The sequence below is a fragment of the Carassius gibelio genome, chromosome A23 (assembly GCF_023724105.1).
Source record: "Carassius gibelio isolate Cgi1373 ecotype wild population from Czech Republic chromosome A23, carGib1.2-hapl.c, whole genome shotgun sequence".
NCBI classification, from domain to species: domain Eukaryota; kingdom Metazoa; phylum Chordata; class Actinopteri; order Cypriniformes; family Cyprinidae; genus Carassius; species Carassius gibelio.
In genome coordinates, this window is record NC_068393.1 from 8,789,946 (window position 1) to 8,805,704 (window position 15,759).

Genomic DNA, 15,759 nt, shown 5'->3' on the forward strand with positions numbered 1-15,759 from the left:
TGTTCCATTCTGAAAACATTTATGTTGACCTGCTAATGGCAACTAGGCTGTCGTTCAATGAGAGCGCTAAAGAAACAGAGGAAGACACAGAATTCAAAGACAGTCTTACAAATAAAGCTTCCAATTAGGACCAAAAGGCTTTACCAGTCTGATGTCATTGGAGAACTCTTTTAGTTTTAACAAAGAACGTGTTATTCTCCAGTTCTTAAAAAAAACACTGTCTATGAATGTTCAGCTGTTTTAAAGAACTTAGAAACAATTAGACTGATCTGAAGAGCTTACAGGGTAACATGCATTTAGCAACACAACTGACCCGCCCCCCTTTGTTACTGTTGCTACGTCCAACAAGCCATGACACTATGACATCACACATTATGTTCTCACGCATTGAAAAAAACATCGTGGAGCGAAGTATGACAGCATGCCGACAGACAAGACAAAGCAGGTTACTTCTGAAACAAAGTCTCGGCATTCAAATGTTGCACTTTTTAATAAATTTAACAATAAATATCATTCTGTGGCTCTTTAATGTGTTGTGACAGATCACTGTTGCGCCTCAGTTCAAGCAGCATAACAACTGTCCATCTCTTCCTCTTTACTAGTTATGGCGCAAAATAAACATGAACGAACATCAGAAGATATCTTGTTTCAACAACAGAAAGACGTTAATATACACCATTTTTTAAGTTCAAGTCCACCAATGTTGATCTACTCTCCTGTCTGGTTTGTTTGTCGGACAAAATAGCAGATTCTGCAAAAAAAGATATGTCGGGTTCATGTAAAGAGAACTTTCAAAATCGAAAAAATCTTATTGGACTCATTCAAATTAGTGCATATAAACATCTAATATTAACAGGCTAGACTAGTATATACAACTTTTTTTAATATAAAAATCGGTAGATAAAATAAATATATATATATTTATTTATTTATTTTTTTCAATTTGAATTGTTCTGTGGTATCCAGTTAAGATAGTTTTTAAATAATTTGCAATCATTTTTAAAGCAGCAAAAGTGTTTTGGTGTGTGATACATAAATACATATAACCACTTTAAACTTAAAACACGCAAACTTGGACACACAAACACCCACATGCTCCTGCTGTTAGAAAACAGAGTCTAACAGGGGTGAAGAGCTCTTGAATACAGAGTTCCAGCTTCCTGCTGCGCACTTCAATTCCAGAACAAGACTTGAGGAGGAAAGAAAACAGAGGGCATCTTCTCTCACCTCTGCACTTTGTGTATACCTAACAATTCAACTACTAGTACCTAAAACTCAGGAAATCATCAGTTTTTGGAAGTTGAAGTCCTGGATCAAGCCTGATCTGTTCTGCCTGGACGAACCCAAGAGCTGGCAGCAAGCTGGGCCGGCCCGTGTATAAAGAGGGTAATGCTTTACTTTACTTTACTTTACTTTATTGGTTTATAGTAATGTGGACAACCTCTTTTAATGAAAAGAGCAGCTTTAGCCTCTACGGCTTATTTCCAGCTGTAGTCCCCAGCCAGTTGTTAATTGGCATACATCAATAAATACATTACAATTAAAACAAGGCTTAAGCAAGAGCTTAGACAAACAAACAAGGTGGTACAAAATTGAAACAGACAAGCAGGCACAAATTACAAAGACATAAAAGCAGGTCAAGCAATAAACTAGAGAAAATTGACACCAAAGATAATCATGCAAAGGCCACATTGAAGCACATATAAGACATAGCATTGAGACAGTCAGCAGAGATCAAGTGGCAGAAACATGATCATGTCACATCTAGTGCGCACATCACATCTAGCATATTAATGTGTGCAGGTGTAATTGTCGATTAGCCAATTTTTAAGGTGTGCAGTAAAAGTCGAATACATATGTATGTTTTTAATTGTAATGGGCAATGAGTTCCAGTTATGTATTGCAGTAAAAGAAAATGATAATTGACCAAATGTACTTTTTCTGAGTGGGATTACTAGGTCGCCACGTGTGGTGCTTCTGGTATTATGACTGCTGTTATTACGTTGGATTATGAATGAATTGAAAGGAGGCGGAGCGGTATTATGTACAATTTTGTAAACCAGACAAATATTTTTGTATTTGATTACATTTTCCCAGCTCAGCAGTTTATAGTTTTTAAGGATTATACAATGGTGTAAACTGTTAGGCTTCTGGTCCAAAATTTTAAGAGTTTTTTTATAAATAGTTGCTAGTGGCTTAAGTGATGAGCTGTTAGTTTGTCCCCAGCTTGTCAGACAATATGTTAGATGTGACATAATCATTGCATCCATAAATAATTTAGCAGCATTAAAAGTAAGGGCATTTCTAATATATCTAAAATTAGCTAAACTAAACTTGACCCTATTGCAGACTTTCTTAATATGTGTTTTAAAAGAGAGATTAGAATCAATAATAACGCCCAGATATTTAAATTGTGGCACAATAGTAATGTTTTGACCCGAAATTGATATGTTTGGCACACTATTACATTGTCTTTTTGTAAAAAACATTCCCACAGTTTTATCTACATTTAATTGAAGACATGAGCGATTTAGCCAATTGGTGATCTGGTCCATGGCTTTGGTCAATTTTGTGGCAGCCAGATTTTTTGTCTTGGCATGCACATAAATTACAGTATCGTCCGCATACATTATTGCATTGATGTCAGGGCAAACTGATGGCAAATCATTAATATATAGACTAAACAAAAGCGGGCCAAGTATTGATAAATTAAGAGCTAGTGAACGATGGGTGTTCACAGAAACAAATTGAGTTCTACCAGTTAAATATGACTCAAACCATTTAATTGCAGAGGGGGAAAAATTCAAAGTAGAGAGTTTGGCAATAAGGACCTGATGGTTGACTGTGTCAAATGCTTTACGGAGGTCTAAAAACACAGCGCCAACAACACCTCCCTTGTCCACCATTGCTCTAACAGTCTCTAAAAAGTAACAGTTAGCCGTTTCTGCGGAATGATGGGCCCGGAAGCCAAACTGCATCGGATGAAGTGTAAAAGGGACTATTATTAAGTATTATTAAGTATTATTATTAATGGCGAGTGTTTATTGATTTGGCACGTCACTTGCTAGCAGAGATGATTAGATCTTTGTGATACTATTAGAGTATGTAAGTCCATACTGTCTTGAATGATAAAACCTACATTTTACTGCAAAGTCTGCAATTTTACGCATTTACAACCTGCTGCGGTTACCTTTGATAAATATGTCAGAGGCCTAGTGGTATTTTAGTGCCACTGAGATTCTATTATAGGTATTCACATTTTAAATCTGTTTTATTTTTTATATTTTACATTTTATTTAAATTTGAGTGTTTTTTTTGTCATTTGTATTCATTTTTTTTCTTATATATCTATAAAATTATTATTATTATTATTATTTATTTTTATTTTTTAAGTTTTAAAAGTTTTAAGGATCCACTGGTGAGAAAGTGATTTCTCCAAATCTGTTCTGATGCCACCAGTGAGTAAATTTCCTGCAAATGTAAATTTTTGGGTGAACTATTCCTTAATTATCCTGATCAGGCCTAGGTGAACAACACTCTACTTAAGAAACTGAGAAACTTGTTTGCACAATGATCGCTCAGGTGACTTGCTCATAAAAGGTTCCTGGAAATGACCATCCATGAATGGCAGATTTCAGACTGTGCACTTGTGGTTGGTCCTGAGCCAGACAATCAACGGTTAATTGATTTTGATGAGAGCACCAACAGATAGCCTAATCCAGGTATTTAAAAACTCAAAGACTGAACTTGCACCTTCCAATGTGTCTCTATGGTTTGAATTCTCTTCATCTTTCTATCTGTAGTGACCTATCGTAGCATTTTTGGTGGAGCTCTCCATGTTTTCTGAGACTCACACCCTCATTCTTCCCCTCAGATGACCTCCAAGTCCTATTTAAGTCCATTTGCATCAGTGTGATTATGTGTCTTCTCTTTTAAAATATTTAAGATGTTTTTGCTGTTAGTGTTTGCTGCTGAAGTGTCTTCCGATTGCATGAGTGTGTTAGTACACAGCTATACTTTGCTCACTTTTAGCAATGAAACACTTAGGAGATGAAATGTTATTATATGTTGCATTATGCATGAATCTTTGCCGAAATCTCCTGAAATCTTTCTCAGCAGGTCTGCACATGTAAATCTATAATGTATAAACATGTTGCTAATGACTAACTGTTGCAGATGTTGGACTGCTGACACTGGTGTATCACATATTAAATGCAAGTAGTAAAATTACATTTTCTCTGAGGCATACTGTCAAAATGCCAAAGCGGTATAACCGTCATGAGAGCCCAAGGAAGAAAATTTGTTTTTGAAAGGTTGGAATTCTTGAGAAAAAAATTGGGAAGATGTATAAATGTTTGTTTCAAAATATTCATAAGAATAGAAAAACGTTTCCCTGTTCAGAGTCAGTGTGGTGTAACCATCGTGCAAAACATGATTTTAGTTTTAATGAAAGTATAAATCATACTGTATGTAGCTACAAAATATTACACAAAATAGGAAATTACATCAAAAAGAGGATTATTTTAAACGTCAGAGACAATTTCACAAGAAAAACTTGTAAATGGCAAAAAAAGAAAAAAAAGAAACAATATTAAATTTAATAAAAAAAAAAAAAAAATTAAAATGTTATCCAAAAATTATGAAAACGGTTTACCTAATTGATTGATTTTGTGTATACAATGAAAATCTGACTACTTTTTTTTATTTTTTACTTTATGGTTGCACCACTTGACACTTTAACCATTAAAGGGTTAATTCATCCAAAAATGAAAATTATGTCATTAATAACTCACCCTCATGTAGTTTCAAACCCGTGAGACCTCAGTTTATCTTGGGAACACAGTTTAAGATATTTTAGATTTAGTCCGAGAGCTCTCAGTCCCTCCATTGAAGCTGTGTGTACGGTATACTGTCCATGTCCAGAAAGGTAAGAAAAACATCATCAAAGTAGTCCATGTGACATCAGAGGGTCCGTTAGAATATTTTGACGCATTTTGGTCCAAAAATAACAAAAATGATGACTTTATTCAGCATTATCTTCTCTTCTGGGTCTGTTGTGAGTGTGTTCACAACACTGCAGTGACGCTGCTGACGTGTTTTCTTTGTTATTGGGCGAACCAGAAAACACGTCAGCAGCTTCGTACAACAGCAGCATCATGAACGCACTCAAAACAGACCCGGAAGATGTCAATGCTGAATAAAGTCATCATTTTTGTTATTTTTAGACCAAAATGTATTTTCAATGCTTCAAAATATTCTAACTGACCCTCTGATGTCACATGGACTACTTTGAAGATGTTTTTCTTACCTTTCTGGACATGGACAGTATACCTTATGCGTTCTATCATTGACTCATAAGCCAATTTAGTTTCTGCATTTAAACAACATATATTTCATGTTTATTTGTGCAATGTTTCTCACAGTACATAGGGTTTCAATGCAGGAGAGACACAGGCGACTAAGTCAAAGGGAAAAAATGCTAGATAGATTGATTGTTCATGCTGCATTTAGAGGGGCACACTGGCATCTACGTCACATTTATAAGCGACACAGTTGCTCAAAAAATGTGTGTGATGGTGTCAGTGGCCTTTTTGCAGTAAGTGTGTTTGCGTGAGAAATTAGACACGGTGCCCCATTTCCAGCAACAGAGGAATTCAGTCCAGACCAGAGCAAATGTATGGGTAAAAAGACAGTGTTAATGTGTCAAATATAGGAATCCTGATCACAGTATGAGGCAGAAGTGTATCATATGCCATGCTAAAGGCTACGTATGCTAACCATCGCCATTATAAATATCACTTTATGCATATGAAAATACCAGAGACAGCATGAAGAACTATGTCATATATAATTATAATCATGTGTTTATTTGGTGTTATATTTGTTCTGGCTCTTCTCTGATTTGCTTGTTTGCAGTGTAGTTTATATATGATAAATGTATATACTGTAGGCCCCTATAGTAACAGCTTGAGCTATTTAAGTCAGATGTGCCATAAAAATCTGAACAATGCCTTTGATTCATAGTATGTGACTCTAAAACCAGCAAAATTATGATGCTATACTTATTGCAAGTATATTTTCTTCTATATAAAAATGATCCCCAATGTTTATAAGTAGTTCAGTCTAAGTTCGCTTCAACGTTTCATTCAGACTCTTCATATCAAGAACTACGTGGGAAAAACCTGTATCAATCAGTTATGAAACGCTTCCATTCCACTGACGTCGGCCACAACATTAGCCTTGAGTAAGCGCAGTAACTTCCTTCCAGCCCTAGAACATCCCTCCACGGAGGTTAACAGCAGGAGGAGATGAGAAATAGAGCAGAAAAGGAGAGATAATGAAGGAGAGACAAAGGAAAAGAGAGAGAACTCAAGCAAGAGCACCCAATCTGCCGGTCCCGCTTTGCCACCTGTCAAAATCGTGGGAATTTACTAACCAAGTGTAAGCAATCAGTGTAAACACTCTGCTAGGCCATGGAAGGCTAACCACGGTCAGAGTCCCAAAATCAACATGGGCATTAAAAACCTGTGTACCAAAGTAAAGACACAGACACCACCTCTCAGACTGCTGCTGCTACCTGTATACACATCCTTATCAAAGATTGCTTGTAAGCGAGTGCTAATCTTTAACGAACACGCTTGTACCTTCATTATAATCAGAAATCATTAGTCGACAGCTAAATTAGATGATGGGTTTTTTAAGCAGTGGCTTTGCTTCCTCAGTTACTTCCTCTTCCTTTGAAAAATACAGAAATGAATAAGTGGGTTTTGTTGGCTCAGCAAGTCTTTTTATAGCATAAAATAAGATATACAGCTTATACTCTACTCCTATTCAGAATCTGCAGTGCCATGAAAAAGAAATTATTTTTATCTGAGTTGCGAGTTTGCAATCTGAATTGAATTTCATGAGAGAGACAAGGAGCAATTATATAACATGAAGACAATAAATGCACTTAATATTTTTTCATTGTGTCGTTCTTACTGTTTACATGTGACAACAAATGTACAACACGAGCATAGTTCAATTCATGAACATGATTCTCATGAGAAAGTGCTTTTCAAAGAATCAAAGCGTCAAATATCACACATCACTCTCAAGCTTATACTTGGATTCAATCCAATGCAGGGTTCAATCATTCATTAAATTATAAGAATGTAAAATTTACATAAATATAATTAAAAAAAGTTTAAAATACACACACACACACACAAAAAACCACTAAAACAAATAATATTTATTTTTATTTTTAATGTACAAAAAAGGATTGGGAATCCCTGGTCTAATGACTCGCTTGCCCACTGAATCATTTGAATAAACATATGACTTGTCCGACCTGAAATAAACAACTTATGTGTTTTGTCTACATTTAAAAGCAATTTAAAAATAATAATTTGTAGGAAGCTAATTATTAACTTGTAAGAGTCAAATTCAGTGTATAACATATATATTACTGTACAACATATAACTGTATATAATAAAATATCCACTTGAATGTTCATTTATTGTAAAATAGGCTGACTTTAAATATTTATTTTTATTTATATATCTAATCATTAAAAAATGATTTAAATGCTGATTACTTTTGCAGATTATTATAAAATGCCCCTATGCATATGAGTTTACTTAAACTTTAAAATGTATTTTAAAACAAAAAAGGGTGCACCCCGTGAGGTTGAATAGGACATCCAGAGTGTGCAAAGTCAGAATAGACCAAAGGTGGCAGCTTTCAAGACGCCCAAACATAAGATTTTGGTTACCACATTTTGCAGTTATTTTACAGTTTTTGATGTCTTTACATCTTTTTTGATGTCTATAGTTGTTCTATAAGTATAGCTGTGCCCAAATCTTTGAATAAATATGTTACTTAATGTAGTAAATAGTTAGGAGTATTTTCCAATCTGATGACAGATCATCTAAAAGCACAAGGCTTTTGGAGAACTCAGGATGTCTCAAACTTATCATGAGCAGGTTTCCTCTGTCTGACACATGACTGTGTCTTTCGAGGGAACAGGGTGTAACTCTGTCCCTCCTTTTTTCAGAAGCACTGGAGTCAGTCAATCAGTCTGTCAGTGCTAACTAACAATAACAACAACACCCATCCACCTACATAGACACTCACAAACACAGAGAAATGACACATGTACTGTGTGCACAGTCACACAAGCCAAGGCAACAGGCAAACTGCTCCTTTAAGAATGAGAAAGTGAAGGGGGAGCCACGAGGGAGAGGGAGAACATGCATTCACAATGGCAGAATGTCAAATCAGCATGCTACGCTTGTTCTTCAGAACTCTCAGTGTGCGGTTACATCAGCTGAGCAAAGGGAGCGAGGGGTGGGGGGTGTTGGGGCATTTCACAGGAGCCTACCTCACACACAGCTGCAGGGGAGGCAAGTGGCAGTTTGTCCCCTTCTGTCCTGCGGCGGAGACCCCCAAACCAGAGAGCCGGTCTTGTGTCAGTGTCCCGGTGCACTCTTTCCTCTTCTGTCCTGATATCTGTCTTCCTGCAGCCTGTTGCACCGCAGTCACCACATTGCTACGAAGTTTGACAAACTTTCAAGTAACTGTCAACACAAAAGTGTGAGCGAGAGAGGCTGGACGGAAAGTTTTAAAGGAGACGAGTAAAAAAAAAAAAAAAAGTTCAAACTGAAGTCGTTTAAATTTCCTGAACTACTTGCACGCTCTCTCTCTCTCTTTCTCTCTCTCTCTCTCTTCGAGTTGTTTCAGAGGCAGTGAAGTGGCTGAATCGGGACGGCAAGAGCCATCTGTTAAAACACGCCTGCTTCTTTTGCTTTACTCACGTTCTCCCTCAATCACCGAGGGAAGAGGAAGAGGAGGAGGGGGAGAAAAAGAAGGAGATATTCTGAAAAAGAGAGGCTGTACTGCCTGCTGGTACCCAATCTGAACACACAAACACTCGAGCAGGGCAGCACAGGCGGAGCTTGTGGACTGAGTGAGTGGAAGAGGAAAGCTTGGCTGTGGTGTGCAGTATTCATGGTTATTCATGTGGCTTCCACCTTCTGGGCTTAATAGTGTGAGTTAATCAGAGGAGCAGCGCTTCAGAAGCAGCTTCAAGTGCACACATTTATTATAAGTCCTACAACTTATATTAGTACAGACAGATGTGTCACATACTTTATATTCAAATGTGTCCCATCAGTTTTTAGGCTAGGTGGGTTTTGAATTTAACTTCCAATTCTGAATGCAAGAAAATAGTTGTAACTTATAATAAAAATAAGAATACAAAACTTTTGATTTATTTCATTGAATACTAGCCTAATTAAATAAATCAAAAGTTTTTTATTATTATTTTTATTAAAAGTTACAAATATTTCCTTGCATTCAGTCTGGGTATTCGTCAGGTTCCTGCCACTCAGACAGTGATAGATATACGCAACCTTTAGCTTTTGATGCTTCAGCAAGAAAAATAGAATAAGGTTGACACTTTTCTCTATTACCAAGAAAGATTGTGAGGGAATTTTATTGCAGATAAACAGAAAAAGAGGCGGCTTTACTTTGATATGGAAACTATTTGTCTACCCTCCCTCCCACAATGCTTTCATTTGCCTTCATCTGTCCTATTCTCCCTTCATCATCCTCTTATTGTCTTCTTTACTGTGTTTCTTTTTCTTTTTCTACAGGGCATTCAAAATGCCACGCTTGAAGTTTTCAAGGAGAGGACAATTCTCTTTAAAGTTTCTCCAGTGCTGCTTTTCCATCTCTCCAATGGCTCACAGCAGGCCAGCCTATTCAGAAACTTACAAACAAACACACAAGTTTTGAGGAGAGATGTAATTTCATTTTAGATTTCAAGCTATCATAGATTTGTATGATTTTCACCGTATTTTGCACTGCAATAATAAGCTATTTTATGTACATCTGTGAGACTTCTATTAATTAGGTAAATAACTAGAAAGAACAGCAACATGCAGTACCTGTGCTACAAACCAATGTGATTATGATGTTCAATTGAAATAATCTGATAAGAAATACCAGTTTGCAATATAAAGCAGGACTGATTTTGTACAGCTAAAATAGCTCGAAATCACTCCGGAAACTTTGAACATTTCAGTAAAAAGTGGCCGCACCTGCTATACATGAAAAATAAGTTGGAAACATCTTTAAATTGACTTACGTTTATGGATCGACCTGACCAGAATATCATTGTCGACCTCCTCGGCCAGTATGTAATTACCTAGCAACCACCTGAACACCTTAGCAACCATAATTCAACAGCCTGGCATGCACTCAGAAGCTCCTAGCGTTGTGTCAGCTAGTTTTGCAGGGGCAAGCACTACTTGTATTTAATTCAGTAAATGCAAAAATCTAGTGTTCTCTCTCCCGTTTCCCTTGATAACTGACATCCTTGAGTTCTATTCCGGTCTTAGTTAAATCTGTTACACGAGGCCTTGTAGGAGTCGGATAACCTTACAGGTTCACCATGTACCATTTATATCATTCTCATAGAACATATTCTCTCGCCTCGCTGTTCTCAGGAATAGAAGGCGGGGGAATGGAAAAATCGACACGGGCATAAAACATAAAACACCGTTGACTTCTTGCACTAGCTTAGAGATCTCATACTCAGGGATGAAATACCTAGAGCACAGTATACTGTTTAAAAGTTTGGGTTGAGTCATTTTTTTAAAGAAACTTAAACTTTAATTGAGCAGGGATGCATTAAATTGATCAAAATTGACTGTTAAGACATTTAAAATGTTACAAAAGTAAATTTAATTTAAAAAATGTTCCTTTCTCTTTGGCGTGTTACAAGCTCTCGGTGCATGAAGAAGATCTGTAAAGTTGCAAAGACTAAAGTCTCAAATCCAAAGAGATATTCTTTATAAAATTAAGCCAACCATGGCCTCATAAATCGGCTCAATGTAATGGGTTTTATTGGTTTTGTCCCGGGACACAGCATCACTGTATGGTGAGGGGCGAAACATTTCCACTCACATGCTTGAGGCACTCAGCCAATCACAATGCACTGGATAGCTGGCCAATCAGAGCACACCTCGCTTTTCAGACCAATGAGCTTTGTAAAAATCTGTCCGTTTCAGAAAAATGGGGCATATATATATATATATATATATATATATTTTTTTTATTATTATTATATTTAATTAAATTATTATTATTATTTTTTTACATCATTTTCTGTAACCATAATATTCATTATTCGTTATCAGTGTTGCCAAACAGAGCAGGTTCTGCCCCAATAGCTTCAGGCTTGAGCTCTGCCACTCCAATCAACTGCATCTACAAGGATGAATTATAATTATACAAAACTGCTCACAAATTACTACCAAGAACAGTATATTGCTGAACCCTCAGGAGAAACCTCAGCTAAAGAGACGTCAGAGGCCTCTGATTGCAGGTGAAAGGGTTTCATTTAAGTATGAGAGGGAGAGATAAATAGCAGGAGCTAAAAGAGAAAATTAGATGTATGCACAAGAAGTATTAGAATATAGAGAAAAAATTACAAATGCAATCTTTGATTTCTTGATTGTTTTCTCAGACAACAATGACTGAATGTCAGCAGATCTGGCAAAGTATGTTTGTGGCCCAAAGTGTCACAATGTCTGCAGACAAAAGAGATTGAAATATGAACTCACATTCTTATTGAAAATCTTATTTCTTATATTTTTTTATAATTATATATATATATATATATATATATATATATATATATATATATATATATATATATATATATATATATATATATATATATATAAAATTTGCATTGTATTTGTTACAGTACTTATTAATCTTGTTAATGCTGGTTAATAAATATACAATCGTTATTTGTTATGTCCATTAAATTATATGAACAGATTTTAATAATGTATTAGTCAATGCTGAAACTAACATCAACTAAGATTAATAAATGCTTTAGAATCAGAATCAGAATCAGAAAGAGCTTTATTGCCAAGTATGTTTGCGCATACAAGGAATTTGTTTTAGTGACATAAGCTTCCAGTACACAGAGACACCAACACACAGACAAAAAAAAAAAAAAAAAAAAAAAAAAAAAAACATTAGTATCTTTAATTGCTGGTTCGTGTTAACTGATGTTATTACTTTATTATTACTTTTGTCACACAACTGTGTTGAATACATGGACATGAAGATAAGAATTAACAAATAAACAGGCTTTAATAATCCACAGGAAGGTAGTCCAGACAGGGCAGGTAGAGATACACGAGGCATTCAAGACCCAGCAACAACTGAATGAAAAGGAGTAACTTAAATACATGGGCCAAACGAGGATAATAAACAAGACACAGGTGAACTAATTAAATCTAGGGAAGACAGGAACTAGGTCAAAGGAACAGAATTAAACAAGAGAAAAGGAAATGAAAGAAACACAACAAAAGTCCATGATCATGACAACTTTATTGTACTAATGAGATTAAAATAATAATAATAATAATATGGGAATGTATGCATAAACAACATTTATTTATTTATTATTTAAATTGATATATATATATATATATATATATATATATATATATATATATATATATATATAGTATTTTTATTTTTATTTTTTTATTATTTTTTGTGTGTGTGTGTGTGTTACCATCTTTCCCTTATAACTAAAGTATTTAAGGAATTTGCCCATAAACATGCCAAGACTCAAAGCAGAACTTTAATCCAAACAGCTTCCAGGATTAACCCAAAAATAATAAAGCATCTTCGGCACACCCTTCAGTCTGCTCCTGACACTTTTGGCAGCTATACAATCGAACATCACAAGACATAAAACCAGTCGAATGCCTTTGAGATGACATTAAATAACAGAAGGATAAGAAAATGTGCAAGCGAGAGACTTCAAGTGTAACTTCAAATGTGACCCCACAGAACCAGATTTCTTCCCCAGGCAGGAACCTGCAGAGAAATTGTGTCAGTGATGTGTGCACTTTGGTGAGCTTCTGAGAACAGCATGGTTTTGGTTAGGCAGAGATAATCTCGGGTTTACTGTAAAATGCAAGTGAAGAAGGACTGCAGTCTGCAATCGGACGGTTACAAACATTTTCCAGTGATCTGTCTGTACCTGTTACAGAGGAGAAAACAACCGTTAACCAAGGCCAACTCTCTCAGAAAGTGAAAGAGGGTGTGTGTTGAATGACACACACCCTGCTCAAACTTGAGAAAGTTAATAGGGTGGAGCTGCCACAAATAAAATTGTACACTAACTGACATAGTAATTGTTATCTAACTGACATTGAGAAGGTTACCACAACCACGTCAGAGAAACAGAAGAGAGACATAGTAGGGAAAGAGAAAATAATAAGGCAGATAGATATGGAGACACGGCTGAGGGGAGATGATGAAATAAAGAGGAGTGGAAAAGAGAAATGTGTGTGTGTAAGTGAATCCCAGCTCTCTATTGTAGACACTGAGTTCCAAACAAATGAATCCTCAGTTCCTGTCCCGTTTTCTCAAATAAGCATCCCAGACAGAAACGAGCCCACGCATTCTCCTTCAATTATACACACTCAGAACCTCAAACACACACCTCAGACCGGAGGAAGCCAGTTTATTTGTCACGAAAGTCAAATGAAGAAATTTCTGGCTGAAATCTGATGTGCTATTTGACTGAGAGACGAGGATAACGCTACCACTGAAACTGGAGCAGTATGAACACACAGTGCTTCAAAACTGATTGAACTGCCTGCTTAGGCAACATTTTAAGGCATTAACAGACTCGAAGACTGCTCCAAAAAGCAGGCAACTCATTTATACTGCCTCCTAAGGGGTCGTCCACACAGAAGGCAGTATTCCATTCTATTGCAATACTTTTCCATTGTTTTTCAATGTTAACATTTGCTAGACGGATGTGTTTGACAGTTGCACTTGAGTCTCACAGATGACATGGCGTTCCAAAAACTGCAGTGATCAAGTTGAACTTTTCAAAAAACATCCCATCATCCCGCCATCCTGTTTTTCAAAGCCAAATCTTTGATCTGTCTGAATTGGCCCAAGATACCTTCTTTTAGCCAAACATTAGACAACATCACATCTACTGAATCCTTTGCAAAAAAAAGTCAGTCCCAAAAATGCAATGAAGCGAGCTTAGAAAAAAAAGTAGAAGTCCAAGAGGGCAGGTGAAACAAGGAATGACGATAAAACGTTGAATGTACCGTTCACAAAATGATTTTACCTAATATTTGTATGTATGTAGCCTGTATTTTTATGTTTATTATAAGTTGTATCAGAATATTATGCACTCTACACTTATAAGGATATATTTTGCTGAATGACAAAATATAAGGATATTTTGTCATTTAGCATAAGTCTGATAGCCCCTCCCACTACGCTATGTAATTAAGGCCTTGTCCACACACTATTACATTTTTGTTTGAAAACGCATCTTTTTCTCTCCGTTTTGGCCTTCAGTCCACATGAAATGGCATTTTAATCAAAGAAAACTGATCTTTTTGCAAACGCTCTCCAAAGTGGATAAATTTGAAAAACTGTGAAAACTGAGGCCTTTGAAAATGATGATGCAATTTTAGTCATCTGACGCATATTATACCAATAAATATCCGCGTTTATACTGGTATTGTGAATGTTATGTGCTATGCACTTTCACACTCTTGCTACGGATGTGTTAGTTTGTACACTCTTCATATCACAGTCCTGCAAAGGTGAAAGCAAATTTACTTGCAATTGCTAGTTGTGGCAAAACATGAGGGCAGTAGCATTTTAGATTTTGTGTGTGACCTGGACACGTCAGTGAATTGTGTTTTTTTGTTTTTCATAATTATTCAACGTATCATGTCTTTTCCTTGTGTATCATCTGCAGTGAGCTTTTTTGAGACTTGGCGCATGCGCAGAAAGCTAATTTAATGCTTTCTGATGTTTCAGTGTGGATGAGATAAAGGTTACAAAACGCTTGAAAACACTACTATGGACGGAGAGTGTTTTAAATGCCATTTTCAAATGCATCCAGATTAATGTAGACGTAGCCTAAAGCTGCAACAGTTGAGTGCATAAAGTTTCCAACATTCCACACCTGTTTTTATTTTTTTATTTTTTTTTGTTATTTAAGTGCATCATCCAGGTATTTAAAATGTTTCAGTGTGAAAATTTACATTTAACTTAAACTACTCGCACTATTTATACTACAAAACAGCACAGAATAGCACATACTGTAAGTATGCTGTTTGGGATGCATCTATAGCATCACACCATTAGCTTAGCAACATGCTAATGTCATACTCTATAGTACTCTCTAGGCTGCTTCCTAGAGAATCCTGGGAAAAATGTATCACATTTTCCATTAAAATATTAGGCAGCAAACCTGTTTTCAACGTTCACAATAATATATTTTTTTTCTTTGAGCAGCAAATCAACACATTAGAATGGTTTCAGAGGGATCATGGGACACTGAAGACTGGAGTAATGATGCTGACAATTCAGCTTTGCATCACTCGAGTAAATTGCATTTTAAAATACATTCACATAGAAAAGTGGTATTTTAAATTGTACGGATATTTCACAAAACTACTGTTTTTACTATATTTTTGATCCAATAAATGCAGCAGAGGTTTAGAACCAGACCAGCAGTCAAGGGATATGTTCTGTACATGTCTGTATGTGTCTAAGAATCAGTATCATATAGAGACAGGGGTAAGCAGGACTACAGTAATGCAGTAACACTGGCTTACATTTCTCTGTTATGTTATACACAAGCAAGCTCCCTGACATGTGTAGCTTACACTATGTAAACCAACACACATTTCCTG

General features: G+C 36.0%; 1 protein-coding gene across 4 annotated transcripts in view; it reads right to left on the minus strand.

The window, feature by feature from the left end:
* The window catches only part of LOC127945181 (extracellular sulfatase Sulf-2), a 137,135-nt gene extending 128,255 nt beyond the window's left edge, over positions 1-8,880 (minus strand). For 2 of the 4 annotated variants that reach the window (XM_052541790.1, XM_052541788.1), the window contains exon 1: positions 8,367-8,876. The gene's annotated coding sequence lies outside the window, so the exon portion shown is untranslated. Of the gene's footprint in view, positions 1-8,366 lie in introns of all 4 variants that reach the window. The other 2 variants (XM_052541791.1, XM_052541792.1) reach the window with 2 other exon arrangements.
* Positions 8,881-15,759: the final 6,879 nt, after the last annotated feature.